Genomic DNA, 24,436 nt, shown 5'->3' on the forward strand with positions numbered 1-24,436 from the left:
CCTCTTTTCACAACCTCTGGTAAGAGAAATGCAAATCCAGTACCATTTAGTTTGAATCTAGCTTTTAAGTCCACAAAGCCTGAGTGAGTCTGAGACAAGGTACAATGAGTACACCCACCCCTAGCAAGAATCATGTGTTACATTCCTCATTTCAGTTTCTCAATGGTTTCTAATTTAGGGATACAGATGTAATCCCTAATCCTCTCTTTTTATCTTGACATTCATTTATCACACATTAGCTAAGGCCAGATCCTTAGCTGGTATAGATCAACAGGCTTCATTGAGGTCAATAGAGTTACATCAATTTACACCAGTTGAGGACCTGGCCCCAAATCATTTTTGTCTTCTGTGTCAATTTGGCAATAACACGTCTTTAATAGTTATTTCCTCCTCCATTCTAGTTATTCACCTAAAGTAATCTTTTCGATTTTTTAAAATTTTCCTTCTGTTTAAAGATACACCCCCTCCACTCCTCTGCTTTTCTCCGTAAAACATTTTCTTTTGGAACATCCTGTAACTTATTACCCAGGCTCTTCCTTTGGGATAAGCTAGGCCTCTGTAATAGAGATTGTCATAATTTTCATTTGTCATGCATGTGTTCAATTCCACCATTGTGCTTCTCACTCTCTTTGCATCTACGTAAAAGCACTTAATTCATTTTCCAGTTTCCTCAAAAATAATCTGGATCAGCTTCCTCGGTTTTCCTTGTTTTAATGTTGATTTCCTTTGTGTGGTATAACTGTGACATTATCATTCTTCATTCCAAGCAGTTTATGTGCATGCTAGAATATAGCCTCTTTCCTCTTCCCTCCCCAGTAGGTTAAGTTTTGCCTCAATCTATTGAATTCTTTTCTATTCATCATTCTTTTTTCTTTAGTTACCACACATATTAGGCTCATCATCTGCTGCCTTGCTCAAACATTTGCACAGCAAAGAATAATAGTGGGTCTGAGCTCATCTTAAGTGTCTTCATCATCCACGAAACAAGAACAGACTCTATTATTCACTGATGAATTCTCCCCATTAAAATCTCCTGAGCATCAAATATTTAGGATTATTTTTAGTAAAGACCATGCTGTATGTGTTCGTTACAAATACTGATCATCCCAGAAGAAAATGTGGCTGCCCAGGCACCATAGTTCTGATGTGAATTCTTCTTGTCATTATTTAAATCAATGTGGTATTGCTTCTTTGGATGATGTATCGACTACTCCTGCTGGTGACTGACAGCATAGCATACTGAAAGAAAACAAGAGTGTGGAATGAGTAGATCATCCTTTGCCTCATCACAATTCAAGAGCACCTACTTAGATGTCATTTGCATAAACACAAACCAAACCAAACTTACACAGCATGTGCACAGCTTTCAAGTAAGCCCTGATTAGGGAATAGGAAAAAACAAATTACTTCACAGGAGGTCTTTCAATAGCAAAGCTATTTAAACCCAATGTAAAGGCCTTTCCCTCTACAGATTCTTCCATCCAGCAGTAGTTGAACCAACGAGCCCACACATAAGTGATGAGTGCAGAGTTTGCTAGCCCCAACTCTCTCTCTACCAGACCAGATTTCAGCCATTCTGAGGTATGGGGTGTGGCTCGTAAAACCATAAAACTTTCAGAATACCTGAAGACAAATCATTATCCAACCAGGAGGCCAAGAGTCTTAAGGAACTGGTCATATATTATGGCCACATACTCTCCATTGCTATGGACGCTGTAGTACCAAAATGCCCCCTCCTTCACAATTGCTCCTACTGATCACTGTGCTTTTAAATAACCTGGGGCAGTTGAACCTACAAGAAAGGAGACTTGAATGTCAATGGTGGAAAATGCAAGCAGCCATGGACAAATGAAGTCATAGCACAAGTAGTATAGAACAAGAGATCCTCCTTCTCTGTTATAGTAACCACAAATCCATGCCCTAGCACTGCTTGCTGAAGAATTATCTTGTTTCTCAGAAAATATTGTGCTAATTTGAGACAGACTTTCAGGATCACAGGAATTAAAATTTATGACCTTGGCCCATAAATCCTTTTCTTCCCTCACAACATTCAGACAAGAAAAAGTTCTAAAAGTTCTGCAAGATATTAGAGATATAACACACATCTGACCTTTGCTTTTCCTGGCTCTTGAGAGACAGTCAGAAGCTCCTGGGCCACCTAAGAAAGAAAACATAAATGCCTCTGTGGCAATGTGTATAAACACCTCCCTGAACAGCAGAGTTTTAAAGAGAGCTCTGGGCTCAGGAGACCATGCCTTGTCACCCTAACTGAGCATGCTCCAATTGGAGGCAGAGTTTAAAAGGGAGCCAGCCAGCTCAGTTGCGGGCACACAGGGCAGGGAGAAGGACCTGCTCTGGGAGTTCCAGTGTAGGACATAGCCCGACCCAAGCCAGGAGAAGGAATGTCTGCGAGCAGCAACTCCTATGGGTCTGAGACCAGTAGGCAACCCACAGACTGGTACTCATGTGGATGCCCTGCAGCCTGATGCAGGAAAAAGGGAGGTCAGAAGTGACCTAGGGAGGCTGACTTGTGGCCCCTCAGGGTGCAAGGCTCTGAAGAAGCCTTACGGAGCTCTGGGTTGGAACCCAGGGAAGCAGGAGGGCCAGGGTTTCCCTACCCCTCCTGTGGCAGTAACCACTGGGAAGAGCAACTACCAGAGAATGTAACCAGTATGCGACAGACCATGGACCTGTTCACAACCTCCTTCAAAAAAAATCAGATTGTCACCTTCATAAAACCATATAATTAGTACTTATGAAACCATAATTTGAAGCACATACCCTTGCCACTTGCTGTCTACCATCCAATTCCTGAGCAGAACTGACTGATTCAGTTTCCCGCATGGTGCTGGAGTCCAGAAGACTTAACATACTCATTGACAGCACTATTGACACACCATTGACACACCAGTCTAGAACTTGCTGTCATTCTTGTTCAACACGGACTTCTCCCAGACAACTTTCAGTCCAACTCTGTCCGTGTATCTAGTCAAGGGATACCATCATAGGACCTAACTACATCAGCCACACCATCAGGGGCTCATTCACCTGCACATCTACCAATGTGATATAAGCCATCATGTGCCAGCAATGCCCCTCTGCCATGAACATTGGCCAAACTGGACAGTCTCTATGCAAAAGAATAAATGGACACAAATCAGACATCAAGAATTGTAACATTCAAAAACCAGGAGAGCACTTCAGTCTCTGTGGACACTCAATAACAGACTTAAAAATGTCCATTCTTCAACAAAAAAACTTCAGAAACAGACTTTAACGAGAAACTGCAGAACTGGAATTAATTTGCAAACTTGGCACCATCAAATCAGGCCTGAATACAGACTGGGAGTGGGTCGGTCACTACAAAAAATAATTTTTCCTCTGATATTCACCCCTTCTTGTCAACTGTTGGAAATGGGCCACATGCACCCTGATTGAATTGGCCTCGTTAGCACTGACCCCGCACTGGGTAAGGCAACTCCCATCTTTTCATGTGCTGTATATTTATACCTGCTTACTGTATTTTTCACTCCATACATCTGATGAAGTGGGTTATAGCCCACAAAAGCTTATGCCCAAATAAATTTGTTAGTCTTTAAGGTGCCACAAGGACTCCTCGTTGTTTTTGCTGATACAAACTGCCCCTCTGAAACCTGAGTCAGGCCACTTCCTCTCACAATATGAGTGGAAGGTCTAGTCATAATGGTCTGACACTGAAAGCCCATGACAGCCACTAGGTGGCATTGGAGTCAGCCCTTCGTTAGCTTCCCAGCTACCTAGGAAGGCCCTGCTTTAAATGGTGTTAGGGGGCTTACTCCTTCACCCACTTACTTCCCTGGTCCTTCTCGCATGAACAGAGAGCAACAATACCCGAAGTCCAAAGGTGCAAACAATTTGATGTTTATTGGGGTGAACTTCCAGCAAGCATGATTCCAGTTTCCTTCCTTAGTATCCTCCTTCCCAGCTCTGACACCACAGAGCCTTACACCTGTGTCCCTGTTCCCATTCCTGCCCTTAGCCAAACATGATTCCAATTTCCCCAGCCCCATTCCCTGTTCCCATTTCCCCCACCCGCATGCCCACCCCCACGCCCACCCACTCACTTCCTGATTGACTGCAGACTATATAGTAAAACTTGACTTCTGCTTTGCTATACCTTAACCAATCATTTTCCTGAAATTTAACTAACCAATCCTAACATATTGTAACATGATTATGTAACCAGTTATATCCCACCACCTTAATTAGTTTACACCCAGCAAAATTAATTATACAGCAGACAGGAACAATCACAGAACCAGACAGAGATTATACAGACAAACAATAGCAAAGTGGGAACTATAATGACAAAACAATACAGAAGTGAGGATTTCACATCCCAGTATTGATAAGTGAGTTCTTGCCAGACAGGATGCTGTTTCCTTTTACATTTTCTAGGCACTTCCCTTTCTCTGGAGGTGATAGGCATTATCAGGACAGGATTGTATTCCTAACAGCCCAATAGCACCTTATTTCAATGTGACTAGTTTGGATTGTGAGGATGTGACCGTTCGCTTCCTAGCTTATGGCTGCCTCTGCTGCTTAGCCAAAGGCCTTAGCCTAAGTATAGGGCCTCAGACTGTCACAGTAAGAGAAGGCCCTTACACCAGCAGACAGTGATTTTGATTCTTTCTTTTATACCTCTAGAACTAGCCAAGTGATAAGAATACCCCTAAATTCTTAAAGTACAGGCCTTTACAGACAGGCCTGAATATCTATATCCTAACAAGTGGCCTAGCCTGTACTGAAATTGAGGTATAGCTGAAATTAAAGTGTAACTGTGGTATACATTCTCTGACTCGCAACAGGGCTGAATGATTCAGAAAGACTTAGTTTCACGTGGTTTTTTAATTGAAGTAAACAGTAGGCATTTTTAAGCTGTTTTTATTTAATGTTTGTATTATGCTATTTTTAGTGGTAGACTGTAACAGATTGACAAGGATCTTTTTTGATGATCTTTAGTTCAGGAGAAGATACATTTTAATGCTATTATAATTTTAAAGGGAGGGAGTAGATGTTAAATGACAATTACTTAATTGCTTTAACAAGTTTTGAGTTGCTCAGTTGCAACTCCAGTCCTGACTCACAGAAAGAGCAGGGCAAATTATTCATTGCAAATAGGATAAATTTGACAGATTGACTTTCTTCCTGACTGCAAACAAATCACATTGTTTATGAAAATATCAAAATTTCATTTATTCATCTCTTTTTGCAAAATTGTTTGACAGATAATTTCTGAGAACATATTTCAGACGATTTCACAAAATTGTTATGTATGTATGTATCTATCTAGGTTGTTATATAATAGTATTTGAGTGCCTCTGTAATATCTGAGTACTTTTAGGTATTCCTTTGGAATTTACAGTGTCAGCAGGGTGGCCAGTTCGCTCAGACACATGATATGGTTTCTGTTCCTTGACAGGATATTTAAAAATGAATGCCTGAAAAAATCCCCTGGGTTCATATTCTCTCTGGAAGAGAGTGGTCTTGGAGGCAGCATTATAAGGACAGCGTGCACGCAAACAAACCTAGAGAATTTTAGCACATATGCAATCTTTCCCTGTTCTCTTTTCCACCGAAAGGAACATTATGTTTGGCTACATATATGTAAACTCACATTGGAAAATATCTGTGCTCTTGACTGAGGGAACAAAAAAAGAAATATGAGCTATATGTACTGGCTGTCTAGCAGAATTTACATTCTTTTTTTCACATTTCTATAAAGTACTTGTGCCTGCATATAAATTTAGAATGTTATTCAGTCACGTTTTTTTCTTTCTTATTTAATTGACTCCCTGCCTATATTACAGAAGTGAAAGAGAAAAGCGTTCTAGTAAAGATTTTATCACAAGTCTATTTAACTGTAGTTATGTCACCTAATTGTAGTAGCTGAAAATAATGTGGTAATTAAGATAATTATGATGTCATTGTGATTAGATAAGACATTCTCTTAAAAATGATATATTTAAATGGTGCTCTATATTTTTTCCACCACAAATTTACAGAGAAAAACAAAATGTTTCTAGCTGCCAGAAGTTAAAGGAGAATCCCAGACCAAAGGAGTTAAGTCCTGTTCCTGTGCTTCATAAATCATTAGTCATAACAATTCTGGAATCAGAACTCAGCTGGCAGTTTTGCTGATGATAAAGGAGGCAGAAACACACAGAACTTGTTCTTCTCCAGCTACCACTACTCTCATTGACTCAGACAGTGACTTGCAAAAACTTATTTTTGTTAGAAAATTAAAATTATATTACTTTGAAAACGAAACAAAATGACACTTATATAGTGATTTTTCTGACTTGGCTTTAATTTCCACTTAGACTGGAAAGCTACTGAGAAGAAATGATACTTGCACATTTTCAGATATTGCATGCTAAAATGGTACTCTTAATTTCTAAAAAAAATTGTGTAAATGCCGATGACACATAGTTGTATGATTTTTAATTTTTTTCTTTCCAAACAAATCCAAGATTTCCAGATCAGTGATGATTTTGTGTCAGTGACATACACTTCTAGATGTAGAAGGGCATTCCCAGAACATCTGCATGTTTATGACCTCCATCATACTTTCTAACCTGTTTGCCAACTTTACATCACATGATAGTTCTCTTCATTTCTCACAGAATCATTGGTATGCTTCATTAATTTTGCCTCACTTTCCTTCAATTTTATTATTTTCTTCTCGGTGGAATGTATATGTCCTGAACTCTGATGATTCTTCTCTACAAAAAAAAAAAAAAAGAATTCTACATGCACTGTTTTCTTCTTGGCATAATATAATTGTGCACATGTACAAATCCCTCTATTACTGATTTCATCTTCTATAATAAATAGAGATTAGGAACACATATAATGAAAAGAGTTACTTAGGTATAGTATAACTATTTACACTATTTTGGATCATTTCGTATGGCATGATTAAGTTACCAATAAATGTTTATTCTAGCACAGATGCTAATTGTATAAATCCAGGAGCCTTGACTAGGAAATCTCAGTTCATGTTTTGTTTAGAATTAGATGGTTTGGGTTGTTACATTTGCCTTAAACTCAATATTAACAGGAATGTTTTGCTTTGAGCCATATCCAAATAAAATACTGATGACAGAGTTTGGTAATAACATGACAAACTAAATTAAAATGAAGTTAGGATCTGACTTGAAACTTAAAAAAAACCAAAAAAACAAATTCAGAAAAAAAAAAACAAAAAAAAAAGGGAAATTCAGAATGATGGCTTCTGTACTTTGTCCCTAGCTCACCCCTTTACGCATTGGAGGACTGTGTAATGCTATGCACCACATGTCCCACAAATATTAAACTTATACACATTAAGGGGAGTTAAGGACATACTGGTTGTTTTCCTTTTTCTGTTCAGTTATTTATATAGATTTACATGTCTTTGACATGGCTGCTTTTTATCAGAACTTTGAGTGACATGATGGCATTATATACGTGGTATGTTTCCTATAGACTGCATTATCTATCTTTAGTTACCCCTGAGGGTTAAGTGTTTGATCAGCAATATGCTGGTCACAGACAGAAAGATAGCTCTGGATAGAAGTATTCCTTAATTTGGTGTTATGTCTGCCTATCCATGGAGGTGCTTTTGTAGTCTTTAACCCTGTTGATCATGGAATTTAGGAAGCCCTCCAGGCAATCAGAGGCAGTCAGAGATCTGATCTCAGATTTGTCACCAAAAAGTTGGTAGTATTTCTAGGATGGTGGCCCTACTGTAGGATACTTGTTGCACTTTTGCGTCTTTTATTGTGGTGTCATTCACGATTCAGATGGCCGAGAAGAGCACTTTGAAACCTTGGTCTATTGTGTGTGCTAATCCTTTCAGTGCTATCCTTTTCATGTGGGAGGGAGTCAGTTTGACTTCAAGGACTTCAGTTAAACTGGTGTGAATCCAGGGTAATTACATTTTCACCAGTTTTATTGAGAACTACATTTAGCTATGATCAGAGAAATGGTCACAGTTTCAAAAGAAAGAAAGAAAAATCTGCAACAGGAGAAGGATTTCTGTAATAATTGGATAAAAGGTGAATTCCACCAGATTTTATGGCTCTGATCGTAAGAGTGAACACAGCATTTTGTTTCAAGGATTTTGAGAGTGTCCAGAGCTTCTGCTGAGAGCTGGTAAGAAAACAGAACTTCCATCCTGCAGGATATTCTGATGTTTCAAAATTTGTTTTCATCCCAGATCAGAATGAAAACTTTAAATCTCAAAATATTTTGTGGAATGAAATATTCTGAAATATTTTTATTTGGAAAAACTGAAATTACCTTACTGAAACTTTTTTGATTGATAATGTAACACAATACAATACAATCTAATCTAATATTGTCTATGTGAAAGAAATCAGGGAAGTCAAAATGACATACTCAGTTTTGATTTTTTATCATTCTGAAATGTTTCTGTTGAAAATTTCATCAAAATTGACATAGTCCTGCAAAACGTTCTGATTTTTGATGATACAGCATTTATTGATAGAAAGCTGCTTCAGCAAAAAAATTTCAGCCAGCTCTACTCTGATCATTAGATTCTTTCTCCAACTCTCATCATCCCAAAACACTTTTATTAGGAGCCTGACAATATTCCGCATGCCATAAAAGACTAAATAATGCTCACATACACACTTTATACCCTCCCCCTAGGAAGTGCTGACTGTGGATTAGAGCACAAGTCTGGGATCCCGGACTCCTGCATTCAGATTTCTGTTTGGCTCTAGACATTTGCATGTGCCTCAGTTTACAATGTAAAATAAGTATAACATGCACTTGAGTTACCTCTCAGTTGTGTTCTCAGACTTAAATAATTAATATTTGTAAAACTGCTTTGAAATCCTCAGGTGAAAGACATTATGCTGGATAAATGTGTGGTAGGAGGATTTTTTGGCTGCAGTAATTTCTTCATATCTTTACCAAGTGTGATAACTGAAAAAGGTGTACTTCTTCTCTAAGTCACTTTTGTCTCTTGTGATATGGGAATCCAGGCTTTGTGTATTTAAATAGTTCAAACAGAGCAAAACAGTAACGTTTTGACATTTTATTCCTTGAACATGCTCTGGTATTAAGTAGTGGCAGAAAGTTTCCTGTGTTAGGCAATAAAGCAAAGCATTTTTACCATAAGTGGAATGTCATGTGCTGCATTATCAGACTGAGTTCTCCCTGTTTCTCATATTTTCCCCATGTGTTTATTTAAAATCACAGGTTTGATATTTTGAGCCTGATTTCCTATTAATCTTTTATTAGATTTGGGTGGATTGTATGTTTGAGTCATTTGTTCTTGTTTATTCCTATGGACATTCTACAGTATGTGTCCATTTCTGCAGAGTAGAAGGCTAAATGCTTCAGTTGTTTAGATATTTATCAGAACAGGCTTTGCAATCTAGTAAATAGTCTATCTTTTATAAGGTTTTTTGCTTTTGAAAAGTCAGAGTGAGTATCCCAGGCAAAAGTTTGACATTTGTTATAATTCTTTGCGTATGATTTGTATTTCGACATTGCAATGGCCATAGATGTATGGGATATTTGGATTACAGTCCACACTAACATTATAATTTACACAAGCCCAAGACATAAAATTTAAACTTCTGCATAGACTATTTAGCTGATTTCTTGATGCTGACCACATAAACAGCATTAGACAGTGCTCTGGGGTATTATGCCCCAGTCTTTGATGTTTTATAATGTAGATATTTTCTTCAAAGACAAATTGCTGTTGGCTTTGTGTGGTTTCCAATAAATTCTTAGAAACAATCAGTTTAGAATGGCAATGCTTTAAACTTTGTTGGTATATCTAATGTTGCATTACAATGAAGTCTTAAATCTAACTTATCCTTAGTCCTACAGTGCAGTCCTGATACAGACTACGGTATTGTCCCAGATTTGCCGATGTCAAAAAAGATATGGAGTGGGCTATTTCCTTGTTTGGAGAGATAGTAGACACAGATTCAGGATATTCTTTCCTAGACTATTTTTATTCATATTATGCACATAGTTGCTCTTATAGCTTTGAAGAAGAGTGGAGAAAAACAGCAAAAGCAGCATCAAAACTCACCGCTTTCGGAACTCCAGCAAGAAAACTCTGTCCTCGGGTTCCCAACCAGAAAGCAGTTTCTCTGTGTGTCTAAACTCCTCCCCAAACATATTAATACATGTGCCTAGTGGTCAATTCACATCATGTTGTTGCTATGCCATTGGGTGATGGGGCATATACCGATCTAACTGCCTAAATAGAGTTAAGGATGAATTAGGAATGGGAAATGGAATTTAACCCAATATTATGACAGTTTTATTAACAAGGAACAGCACAGATGTAAGCTAAATTTCTATTAGCTATTAAAAGCTGCTAAAGTCTACTTTTTTGTTGTTGTTGTTGTTGCTGTATTGTGGTTAGAGGATCCGATGGCTCTATCAGTCTGATTGTGAGTGATGGTCACCTCTCCTCTCTTCTAGTATATATGGAGTTCTGTTTCTTTTTCCTTTTGCATGACACAACAGTTTTCAGTTTTTCAGATGGAAATAGCATGAGAATGTTCATCCATCCGTAATGACTATAAAGTGAACAGGAATTGCGCTGTCTCACTGAACCCAGAATTGCAGCACTCTTCCAGTAAATCAGAAATTGTTGGGTGCAAGTAATGGTACGTTGAAAGCTTTTGATTTTTCAATTTGAAAAAAACTGCACTGAGAAAAATAAAAACTGATGCCTCTTAACAATAGTGATCTATTATTATTATTATTATTATTTTATTATTTAAGTATGAGATGTTCAGTTGAGACAGGGTACATTTTTAGGGAAGAAGGCTCAAGTTTTCGTGCTAAAAATGTAACTGTATGCTTATATGTCTAGATGCAGGTACTAAGAGTGTGCACACAAATTTAAGGGTAGATTGTAACTTTGGGCATAACCTTCAGGAAGGGTTGGGTAGGATTTGTTTAAAGTATACAGAGCTGGCCTTTGCTCACAATACAGTTGTGATGTTGCGCTCCATAATGTTTTATGGAAATATGCTTATGAGTGTGAATACAATGTAACTGGAATATGCTTCATGCAAAAGGTCTCTTGTAAGGTATCATTACAAAGCTTATGATCTACTGAGTGTGTTCATCTTATTTGTTTGCATGTATTATTTCTATGTATGAGGTTAGGAAAATAAGATATAAACTTGTATTACTGATGTAAACCCATTAAGTGGAAGCCATTAAGGGTGCTTCAGAATCAATGACCTGTAAAGGGCTCTGTCTACTTGCAAACCTTCCTGGGTACATGTGGGCCAGCCCTGGAAGAATGGAGGATGGGGTCTCACAGGAAATGTGAACATGTCACCTGATACCGGAATCCATCTTAAACCTGGTGCGTTTCCTTTTAGAAGGAGGGGTGGGGACCCAGAGAGACAAAAGATTCCCACCTTGTGCCAAAGCTATAAAAGGGGGTGGAAGAAAACAAAAAGGGCTGCCAGTCATGAGAACACCCTTGCTTTCCACCTAAGATGTCTGCTGGAACTAACAAGGACTGTACCGGGGGAAAGGATTGGGCGCAGAGTAGGAAGGAGTCTAGTCTGAGAAAGAAGCTTATTGGAACATTTCTGAGGGTGAGATTTACCTGTATTCAGTTTCTTAATGTATTAGGCTGAGACTTGCGTGTTTTTGCTTTATTTTGCTTGGTGACTTACCTCGTTCTGTCTGTTATTACTTGAAACCACTTAAATCCTACTTTTTATACTTAATAAAATCACTTTTGTTTATTAGTAAACCCAGAGTAAGTGATTAATATCTGAGGGCTCAAACAGCTGTGCATATCTCTCTATCAGTGTTATAGAGGGCAGACAATTTATGAGCTTAAGGTTTCAGAGTAACAGCCGTCCAAGTTTAACCAGAACGTCTGGGGGCGGGGGGGGGGGTTAGGAAAAAACAAAGGGAAATAGGCTACCTTGCATAATGACTTAGCCACTCCCAGTCTCTATTTAAGCCTAAATTAATAGCCTCCAATAGTAATAGTATCCAATTGGCAAATGAATTCCAATTCAGCAGTTTCTCGCTGGAGTCCGGATTTGAAGTTTTTTTGTTGTAAGATAGCGACCTTCATGTCTGTGATGCGTGACCAGAGAGATTAAAGTGTTCTCCGACTGGTTTATGAATGTTATAATTCTTGACATCTGATTTGTGTCCATTTATTCTTTTACGTAGAGACTGTCCAGTTTGACCAATGTACATGGCAGAAGGGCATTGCTGGCACATGATGGCATATATCACATTGGTGGATGTGCAGGTGAACGAGCCTCTGATAGTGTGGCTGATGTTATTAGGGCCTATTATTAGAGAGTGAGTTTGTGTGTGGGGCGGGGGTGAGAAAACCTGGATTTGTGCTGGAAATGGCCCACCTTGATTATCATGCACATTGTAGGGAGAGTGGTCACTTTGGATGAGCTATTACCAGCAGGAGAGTGAGTTTGTGTGTGTATGGGGGTGGGGGGGTGAGAAAACCTGGATTTGTACTGGAAATGGCCCACCTTGATTGTCATGCACATTGTAGGGAGAGTGGTCACTTTGGATAAGCTATTACCAGCAGGAGAGTGAGTTTGTGTGTGTGTGTTTTTTTGGGAAGGGGGGGGGGTGAGAAAACCTGTATTTGTGCTGGAAATGTCCCACCTTGATTTTCATGCACGTTGTAAGGAGAGTGGTCACTTTGGATAGGCTATTACCAGCAGGAGAGTGAGTTTGTGTGTGTGGTTTTTGGAGGGGGGTGAGGGGGTGAGAGAACCTGGATTTGTGCAGGAAATGGCCCACCTTGATTATCATACACATTGTGAAGAGAGTGGTCACTTTGGATGGGCTATTACCAGCAGGAGAGTGAGTTTGTGTGGGGGGGGGGGGGGGGGGGCGGGGGGGCGGAGGGTGAGAAAACCTGGATTTGTGCTGGAAATGGCCCAACTTGATGATCACTTTAGATAAGCTATTACCAGCAGGAGAGTGGAGTGGGAGGAGGTATTGTTTCATGGTCTCTGTGTATATAATGTCTTCTGCAGTTTCCACAGTATGCATCCGATGAAGTGAGCTGTAGCTCACGAAAGCTCATGCTCAAATAAATTGGTTAGTCTCTAAGGTGCCACAAGTACTCCTTTTCTTTATGAGTTTAAGCTTTATAAAGCTTTATACAGAGTAAAAAGGATTTATTTGGGGTTTGGATCCCATTGGGAGTTGGGTGTCTGGGTGATGGAGATAGGAAACCGGCTGAGCGGTTTTTAGTTAAAGTCTGCAGCTTTGGGGGTGTGGACCAGACCTGGGTCTGTGTTGAAGCAGGCTAGGATGTTTGGTTCAAGAAGCCAGAGTTCTGGAGTCCCAATCTGGCAGGGAAAACAGGCTCAGAGGTAACTTCAGTATATCAGGTGACAATCCCAAGGGGGACTCTGCGACCGAACCCGTCACAACAGTCAATAAGAGTTTTATGACTGACTTCAGTGGCCACGGAGTTAGGCCAGCTCTAAGCACTTTTGAAAATCTCACCCATTTTGCTTCACAAACACCCTTCTCAGTTGCAAATCCTTTTTGGCTTCCCCCTGGCAGAACGGGGGATAGTCATTTACTCTTGCCTTATCCCAGTAGGAAATTTCAGCTAGAACCAGTCACAAGTTTTTCACCAAAATGTTTATTCAACAAAAAATGGCTTTTTGATTAATGAGAATTTTCACAGAAAATTTTCACTTTGGTTGAAATGTTCAGCTGTTTTGATGGAAAACCAAAAACTTCTCTGTTTTGGGGGGTTCTCATCATTTGGAATAAAAGCGGGAAATGAAGCAAATGGCAGGGGGGACTGAAAACGTGTTTGTTTTTTTCCTTTATCTGAAAACTGAAAAATTCAGTGAGTAGGAACAGAAGCAGCCAAAGCTGCTGCTCTTGTTGAAGGGCTCGATGTAACATGGGGCTCAGCCAGTATACCACACCTGTCCTCAGCACCCCCCTAGGATCCAGAACTGTGCAGGGAAGACCCCCACAGATTCTGGGAGCGCTAGGATCCAGCTGCTGCCTCCTCTCCCCTTATGGAGCATGGGGGAAAATTTCAGAAAACAGCAAGCCAGGGTGTCTACCCAGGTGTGATTCCTGACCTGGTAGACAGACTCATAGGAGTTGAGCTCAAGCTAGTGTGCTAAAAATAGAAGCATGGACATTGCAGCATTGGTGGCAGCTCAGGCTAACCACCCGAACTGACCTTAGATCCAGGGGTAAGGGAGGCTTGGACTCAAGGCAGCTAGCCCGAGCTGCCTTCCACATTATTATTTTTAGCATGCTAGCTCAGACTGAGCTACTGAAAATCTGACTAAATGTGCTGGGAATCACACTTCCTAGCTGCAGTGCAGACAGACCCTCAGAGACTCCAACCACAACAGGGACCTTTGGACCTCTGGACATTGCAGTCAAAAGCACTGAAAGTTCTCTGACTTTCCCTGCTCTGTAGTGATTGGCTGTTTGCTCCAACCTTCCCTCTTCCTCTTCCCTTTAGTGTCCCCTCTCCCTTCCCTTTTCTTTCCGTTTAGCTGATCCCCTCCTAAGTAACACCCCTCCCCCTCTGTTTGCTGCCTTCCTATTGATGACTCTGCTTGTGTGTTTTGCTCCTTCCCCTACCCTTTGTCTTGTCTACTCAAATGGTAATAATCTCTTTGAGGCAAGGACTGTCTACTACCCTGTGTTTGTACAGTGCCTAGCACAATGGGGCCCTGGTCCATCACTGAGGCACCTAGGCACTACTGTAATACATGTATTGATGATTGTTTAATTATTATCATTATTAGTAATAAACGCTTTTATTTTGTGCAATTTTTTTTGCTGAAGATATGTAACCTTTTTCAATTAACTCTAATGACAGCAGCCCCAAGCCAGTTTAGCTGTGCTCACACCTATATGTGGGGACTTGAGTTCCAGGAAGCCCATGCAGAGATGGAGTGGTAAAGTTTAGTTCCCTTTACTCCTTTAATCACTGAATTTTTTAGGCACCTAATTATCCCACCTGTGCACAAGATTTCCTTATAAATTCCCAGTAATTGCCCATGCTCTTATGGTTGCACTCCTGAACACGGAACTCAGCTTTCCTTTTTAAAAAATGTGGGTTTGGCTGACTCTTGCAAAAGAGCTCTGGAACATTCACCCAAACTGAGCTATTTGGTTAGCTGAAGATCTGTGGCTGCTTTATAATACCCATGATTCATGGAGCACAAAATATTAGTAACATTTGTTCGTTTCACAACACCCCCTCTACTTTTGCTGTCTGAAATAGATTAAACTTTATAGAAGAATTAATGTGACTAGACTTGCATTTTTTTAACAAAGAATTTAACTTTTCTTTTTGTGTGAGAATGGAGACACAATATATTTTTATAGCTAATTGTTGTATTATTTATGAAGAATAATATTGTAAGTGGTTTAACAATAAATCTTTAAAAAGAAAAAAAATTAATCCAGACTTCTTATGTTTCTCAACATCCTAAAGTTCTGCGCTCACAAACAAAGCATATTGCCAGTTACTGAGAGGATTAACTGTATTTATTGTTATTTCCTGTAAATTTCCCATTGAAGGAACAGAAATGGACACTGTGTAGAGTCAAGCATGGGGGTTTATTACACACAGCACTGGCGGAGTCTCACTTTGCTTATTAGGCTCAATGAGAAACTGCTAAGCAATTGATTACAATAGATTATATAGGATGCCAATGGGCAGAGAGAAGTGATGGGGTGGGAGTTCCCGAGCCCCTGGGTAGGTTCTAGCAGGAAGACAAGATTAGCACAATAAGCCAATAGTCTAAAAAGATTACATAATGGCTCCGCCCAGAGCTCAGGTTAACATATTGCTAATGCACAGGTGTTTTCCCTCAAACTTTTCCTGTTGCAATATGTAGGTTAAATCCTGATTTTTGGATCCATAGGAATGAGGTAGCTCTTCCGGTTGGCCAACAGGTACATTCCTGGGGGTTTAAAGGAAAAAGACAGGGAAAAGTACACAGCAATAGCAATTGTTTTAGGGTTCACCATTGTCTTTCTGAGAACTAGAAGTGGCATCTGCGAGGGAGGATGTTATATCTCATACTGACATGTTAGGCCTCTCCCTGAACTATGGTTTGCATTTGGGGAGTGGGTCCATATCTCTCTTATGCACCGGGGAGTAGACTTTGAGGCTCCTCTGAGGGCATTGTGTGCCTGTAATTTATGATAAGGACACCCAATTACTGCTCCCCATCTGGAGTTATGCTGACTCCGCTTATCTAGTTGAAACAAAACAAGGTTGTCTCCTGTTCACCCAGCTTTCCTTTAGCCATATATTGGCCATTGTTAGCTAGGCCTCATGCCTCAGACCAAGCTGTGGAATTTGGGCCTATGTGAAAAGTTCTTAACAGAGACTGTGGTTAAGATCTTACATACATATGAATGGATTTTGGCCCTTCACCCATCTAGAAAGTATGGCTGGAATACAATATTATTTTTTCTGATTAGTAATCAAATTACAGTAATATTAAAAGATATAAACTGTTGATTCGATGATTTAATATTAAACACTTTAGACTGAGGTGTCAAATTCATTTCATATGACTGGCCTGATCTGATACCCTGTCAGTTAGTATGGGCCACATTCAGAAAAAGTTACTAAAATAGAAATAGATAAAAGATAAAACATGTTGGTGATTACATACATTCACCCTTTGACTTGTTTGAATGTAGCGCCCCCCTATCCATCTAGTTACCTTCTTTAGCGCCAGTCATCTTATGGGTTGTAATGGACAGGCCTGGGTTCTTTTGGATCCCACCATCCAGTCAGCATGGTGTAACTTCTTTTTCTTCCCATATGAATGTATTTGGCTGTGCCTCCACTCCCCTTGCTTCTTCCTGGCAGGGTCACCAGGTCAGTTTGGGAGGAAAATTCTAATCGCCATTGACTTGTTGTATAGTTGGAGACTTCCCAGAAATAGCACAAACACATGCAATATATTTTTAAACAGGAGATAAATATAACATAACAGGGTAAAACTTTCAGAGTAACAGCCGTGTTAGTCTGTATTCGCAAAAAGAAAAGGAGGACTTGTGGCACCTTAGAGACTAACCAATTTATTTGAGCATGAGCTTTCGTGAGCTACAGCTCACTTCATCGGATGCATACTGTGGAAAACTTTGTTATCAAGGTCACTGGTGCCCATGCTGATAATACGCCATGGATTTCCCCAGTCATGTGATCTGATACAGCAAATGTCAAATTAGTGTCCTGTAGGTACGCGTACCTTCTAGGGGCCATTGATGACCTGTGGCCACGATATCCTCTGTGCAGCAGTTAGCAATGTGGCTGACTGGGTTCAGAACAGCCCAAGAGGTTCACAAGTGGGATAAGGTAGTAAGTCCCTCTGCAGATTTAATAGGCCGCAGGTAATGAAATCCCCATACCCATACCCCATGACTTGAGACCACAGTTCAGGGAGTAGGGGATCTCCCAAACAATTTCCCTGACTAGCTAACTAAAAGAAGGTGCACTCATAAACTCTGTGACAGATCTTCAGGTTCAGAGATGACAACCATTGCTGACAGGCATCCCCTTCATATGGGAGTCAGGCTGCTTCTGCTGCCAGGATATCCCTTCACCACCAAGGGATGCAGGGCTCAAGGTGCAGATTACACAACTGTATTAAAATCCAAACTTTAATCTCCCACACCAGCACTCAAACATACTCACAGCAGGCAGCAGCCCTAGTGTAGCAGCCAGAGCAGAGCTGGCCATGTGGTGACTGATCTCACCTAGAGAGCTTGAGGGTTAACTTAGCCTGGCTGCGGGAAGTTTCACCAACAAAACTCTACAAACTGGGAGTCAACTTGGAGCGGAAAAGGCTCAAGCTGGGGGATCTTGCTTTCAGGTCCCCAGAGGCCAGTTCTCAGGGGGAACCCGGAATGCAGCTCCCCACACAGCTAGTCCTACTCTATCCCTGGCTGGCTCCAGACTACTCCAAAATGGTTTCTCCCATCTCCTGAGCTCCCTTGAAAGGGCATCTTGCTCCCTATCAATTGCTGAGCAGGCTCTGAGTCTGCCTTGGCTCCCTGTCCCTACCAGGGATGACATTGTGCTTCTCCCTGAGCTACCAGCACTCAGAGCCCCAGGAATCTAAATAACCTCCTTGGAGGTTACATGAAGTTTCCTTTTCTTTGACTTGCAAGGCTGGGGTATCTACTCCCTAGCTGGCGAGTAAGCATTTTTCAGTGCCATTTCCTCTCACCTGGACACATACCAGTTTCTGCCAGAATGATATGTGACACTGGCAGACCAGGTGCCAGCTCATGCTGAAACCCCAGGCCAATTCACTTGTGCATTAGTATAGATCAAAGTGATTGTTAAACGCATAAGAATGTATTTGGTGTTTAAACTTCATGAACCACTGGAATGTTACTTGCAATATTTTCGCTTTTCTGTGTCCTATTATAATGTAGTAGCAAACATTTACATTGTGTATACCACAGTAACTAAATAACTCATCAAAGGAGAAATATGCCTTGTGGAATGCAAATGAAGAACACTAACAAAAAGAGCTAATTTCAAAGCAAGTGGTCATTGTGTGTGCTGATCGGAGGTTGAAGACTCAAAATGCATTCTCCACTCTGTCATCAAAACGAAAAGCCCATGTGGGTAGTGACCCTGTCAGCTTGTTTTCTGTGAGAAGAAACCATAAGTATGGATTCAAGGAAAGATCCAGCATCTTTGGATTGTTTGGTCTCTTACAGGGAAATTTACCAGATGCAAAGCAGAGATCCCCAGATACAATCTGGGAAACCTGAAAAGACTTTTGGGAAACTGGCAGTTTATTACGTCACTGCCACCATCTGGAATTACAAACTGTGACTCACCTGTGCATATATTTTACCTGCTTTAACCTCTCAATAACTCTCATTTCCTTTTCTTAGCTAATAAATTTTTAGTTAGTTTACTATAGAGCTGGCTATAAGTGTTGTCTTTGGCATAAGCTCTCAGTACCAGCTGATCTGGGGTAAATGACTGGTCTCTTGGGACTGGGAGCAAATGTGGTATGATTTTTTTATTTAAGTGACATTTTATCACAAAGTCCAGTTTGTCTGGGTAACAAGATAGACTGAGGGGACTGTCTGACTCCATGGTAAGACTGATATAATGATCCAAGAGTTCATATTTGTAATTGTCTTGGTGAAATCTAACTATAGAATACATCACCAGTTTGGGGTGTCTGGCCTGTTTTCTGACAGTCTGCCCTGTCAGGAAGAAATGACCTCTATAAAATTATCTATTTTGGGTTTCCTGTACTTTCTCCTGAAACACCTGATACCAGCCACTGTCAGACACAGGATACCTGACTAGATGGACCACTCTTTTAATTTGATATGGAAATTCCTATGCCCGAAAGAAGGAAATGAGTTTGCGTTTCCAAGCTCCATAATGAGTTTCCAAGCTAACACAGATAAAGCAAAACACATGACAACCATCAGATGAGTGTAGGTGAGGTGATTGGCATAAGTAGGATTCATTAAAGAAGTCAGTATTAAAGAGGGGCTTAGTGGAGGAGATGGCAGGCAATTTGCAGAAACATAGGTGGGATGCTGTACCAAACATAGAGCCATAATCCTGCAATTGGTTGCACATGGGCAGACCCTTGCACCAGTACAGAGTGGCACTGAAGTCAATGGGGCATCTTTTAGGCACAAGAGTCCACACAAGACAGACCATGAGGAGAACAAGAAGGCAAAGCCAAGAATGTCTACAGGAGACAGAGGAATCTGTAAAGAGAGATAATTGGGAGAATCCATAGGAAACGATTTGGGGAACAGGAAGAACTGATAGAGATGTACACAGGGAAGAGATTATGCAAAATTGTCCTTGAATATGATTTTATTTGTTTTAGCAAGATTTTCAAAAATGTAAAAAAGTTATAACTTCACACTAAACATTTCCATCTACATAAAAATGAAAGGCCATGCGCGGGTCTGCCCATTTTCTCTTGGTTAGCATGCAGTGTTTTGTTTTGTTTTTCCACTAAGAATAGTATTCTATTACAAATGCTTCGGAACATGTGGCATTTCTAATAATGATTTTTAGCTCCAAAAAGTGAGCAAATTGCTATTTTTGAAACGTCACTCCAGACAAAACAACTTTGACTCTGTAATTCAATCATGAGGTATCAAAGGCTGCTTACTTATAAACAATCACTGGAACTTGATATTTTATTGTCGGCAACCCTCTTATAAGTTAGACTGATATTATCTCAATTCGAAATCAGATCACAGTGAGATGAGCTTGAAAATAACATGAATTCCCCTAACTATGAACCTAATTCTGCAACAGGATCCACTAATGCAGACTCCAGTGCCTGTGCAGAGTCCCACTGAGTGCCTGTTAGTGGATCTCAGAGGAGACTTAGCTTTAAAAATATGGGGGCTTTTTCCAGCTACTTAAGAAATCTGAAGGAATCAAATATTGCACTTGGCTGGAAAAGAAGAGAGATGCCTATTCTAATTTTGTCCTACAAATGTGGTGATGGCTGTCTGTTTTTCATGTCAGTAGATTGCATGGATATTTTATGTTTTCCACTGGGTTTATTCAACTAAAGCATTGGCAAATGTAATTTTATTGTGAAGTTCAAAAATGATTAAAAGTTGATTTAAAAAACTATTCCATCAAAAGATCTCCCACTACAGCCCCCTGGCCCTATGAGCCGTTTATTTCCTTGGCACAATTATTTATTTATTTATTTGGCAGGGAGGGCTGTCCTTTGCCTGTGTTCACAAGTAATCCAGTTTGTGACTGTTTCAAAAGTCATTTTAAATCTTGAACAGATTGTTCCATGTTTATCTCAAATTTAAGGAATTTTTTTTTTTAATCTCAGCCCAGTCAGAACATTACCCTCCCGTGGCTTGTATTCCCTAGATGGTAGCGCTTTTTAGATGACTCCTGAGTCAGAACTACAACATTCTGTTTTGCATAATGAATGTGACTCTCTCAACAACAATTTACAATATTAGAAGGTTCTGCATATTCCAGTCTTGGAAGAAAGTAGGGGTGGGATTTTCAAAAGTCACCGAAACAATTTAGATGCCAAATTTCCAATTTTAGTGGAAACTCAGCATCAATATTCCTTAGATAGCTTTGAAAATCTGCTTCTTATCATGTAGCCAATCTGCTATTCTTTTGCACTGGAGCTTTTTAAAATTACTTTCTTATTATACTAACTTGACTTAGGGGGAACAAATTATGTTAGCATTGTCATGCAAACTTAAACACACTAGTTAACCTTTGAAAGACTGTAAAACTGATCCCTTACTCACATAAGAAGTCCTTATTCATGTGAGTAATCCCATTGAAGTCATTGGAACTCGCATCAGAAGTAAGAATTTGTAGGATATGCCTCTCCATAAGGAGCAAGTTACAGTGTTCACATGCTTAAAGTGGCTCTAATCTTATATAAATATATATAAAAATATAACAGGTATGCAAGGGCACTATGAACCAAACATGTTAGTCAGAGCTGTCATCACAGCCTTCTCAGTCACAGCTTTCCATGTGGCATGTTTACAATTATTGTACGTACGATGTTCATATATTATGGTAACGGAGGCCATATCAGTACCTTAGAAAGATAGACATTGCTCATGTAATTACTGTATATTTAGCTGATTTGTCCTCATCACTCCCAAAAATAGTTTATTAAAGATAATACCACTACAGAATATATGAGGAGGTATCAGAGCTGATGGATTATTCATTATGAATAATATCTCATGATTTGGCCATTTTTTGGTTACCGAACGAGTCCTCATTTCTGCAAATGTATTATATTATTCATAAGGTTCAACAAATAGTTTAGAAAAATTACTTTCAGCTTAGGGGTGGTTAGCGAGATGTTCTTTTAAATATTAACTGTTTGTAGTGTGTGGATGAGCCTCAGAGTTCCATGCCCAGGATTCCTGAGCTCCTAGTATGGCTGGTTAAAACAGTTCTAAAGGAAATAATGGAACAATGAACTTCTTGTATGAACTTCTGGTCAGAAAGCCATTCATATTTAAATACATCGAACTTTTGGGAGTCACCAACATCACAAATTCCCACTGGTCAGCTGGATATTTGCATATAGTGAATAAAGAATTCCATATATTGTAGTAAATTGAACATTGCATTTCTATGTGCAAAAATATTAAAATGAATTGTTTTGGGGTTCTTTTCTCACTCTCTTCTGGCAACAGGGATGCAACCGCATGCTCTGGGTGTCCTTAGCCTCTGATTGCCAGAAGCTGGGAGTGAACGACAGGGGATGGATCACTTGATGATTGCCTGTTTCTGTTCATTCCCTCTGAAGCACCTGGCATTGGCCACTGTCAGAAGACAGGATACTGGGCTAGATGGATCATTGATCTGACCCAGTATGGCAGTTCTTATGCCTTGCTGCAGTACACACAACAAAGCCAGTGCATTCTGTCACTGTGCAACAGCTACCATGGCAAAGCACACGCTTTTAAGCAGCATTGGCAATACAAATTCTTTGAGGTTAACCTCATTACAGGACATTGAAGTAATCCAATATGGAGGTTACAAAGGTATAAATATCTGTGTCAAGATCAGCAGAAAAGAATGGACAAAAAATCCTTATAAGACATCAGTTAGACTATCCCCATTTGACCATATAGAAACTTTGTGGTATTCAGAACAGATATTTACTTTTGATACAATAATATAGTGCCGAAAAAAGGCATCGGAATACTGTATTTTCCATGTCAAATTTTATGGGCCAGATCCTCATCAATTAACATCAGGTGATGATCTGTCCCTTTAAATTTCCAGATGTATGCTTCCAAAACCCCTACTGGTGTTTGGGTCAGAGTGCCTTGACGTAGACGTTGTTAGTGTCAGGGTGTGTATGTTGAACTTCAGTGCCTCAGCACTTTAGGCAGAGTGAAAGGAAATCCCCTCCAGAGCTACCCAAGCCCAAAAGGGGAGATCATACTGAGGTTGACGAAGCTTGGTTACCCTGAGTAAAAAATGCCACTTTTGGGGGGATGTATATAGATGGATAAGAACCATTGCACAGGGAACAGCCTTGTTGCTCTGGACAACATGACTGGCCTGTGGGTGGTAAATAGTATCTTCTACCAACTGAAATGTACCCCATCTCTCTCCCATATTTAAGAGTCACTTATCTGGTCTGGCTCATTTCTAGCTGGCAGTTTGTCATATGTATATGTGATCTTGTAAAAAGCTTAATTGAAAAACTAGGAAAGCTGCCAATAAAATCCAGTGGAGTTTACAGATAAATCCCCCAAAGTGATACAGCAGATCTGACCTGTTTAACTCAACAGGTCTAGTTTACTTTTCAGACTGATTTCAATGTTACATTTTGTATGAACACATTTGCTGGTTCCTGTTACCCAAACCACATAGTTTCATAAACACTTACTGGAGACAAATATCTGGCCATTGATTTCATGTCTTTAATTGGCTCTTAGTTTACAATTGCTGTTCAGATAATATGCTGTTCTGCTGAGTCAGTGCATTTATTGGAAATACTTGAACATACCTTTCAAAAATGATACATACAAGATGGGATTATTTTCCCCGCATAGATTACAAAAAGGAAAAGGCTTCATCGTTTTGTACAAGGAAGCTAACATTTCCAGGGCTGATTAAATGACATTTTAATAGAATCAGTGCCGTATTAGATGTCTTTTGATTTACCTCTGTGTTCAATTAAAATTTTTGACTTCACCTTAGACTTCAGAGGTCATGACAGATAATTCTTTTGATTTGCTGAAAGTTTATGTAAAACTTTCCATCATAATAAAGCCTTGTTCTCTCTCTCGCTCGCTCTCTTTCTCTCTCTCTCTCTCTCACACACACACACACACACTTTTTTTCTTGGTTTGTTTTACCCATGTGTTGCTGGCAGCTGTGTTTATTATTGGCTCACCATTAACTTTTTAGCTGTCACCAAATGTTTTTAAGCTAGTGGGGTGTAGTGGAAAATCTGGCTGTATTATTAATGGCAGAATCAGCTACTGAGTAGACCTGTACACGATCCAGAAGCCAGTCAATGAAAAGGATTCCATTGACTCCAGTTGGACTTTGGATCAGATCTATTAACCATAACTAAATTAGTTCCCTTTACACCAATACTACGTAGTTGCACAGCAAGGACAGTACATTTTGGTTGTTTTGTTGTGGTTCGTATCCCTTATGTTTTTGACTACTGCAGGAGTTCAACCATCACTCTGGAATACATTTAATGAAACATGACTTTCTATAAGAAGGTTTACACAACCATGATTCCATGGACTGCTGGTCAACAAATACATTTGTGGGGAGGGGAGTATCAAAATTATTCACAAATTTGGTACAAATTTAGCAAACAGTTTC

Source organism: Chelonia mydas, chromosome 3, assembly GCF_015237465.2.
Source record: "Chelonia mydas isolate rCheMyd1 chromosome 3, rCheMyd1.pri.v2, whole genome shotgun sequence".
NCBI lineage: Eukaryota > Metazoa > Chordata > Testudines > Cheloniidae > Chelonia > Chelonia mydas.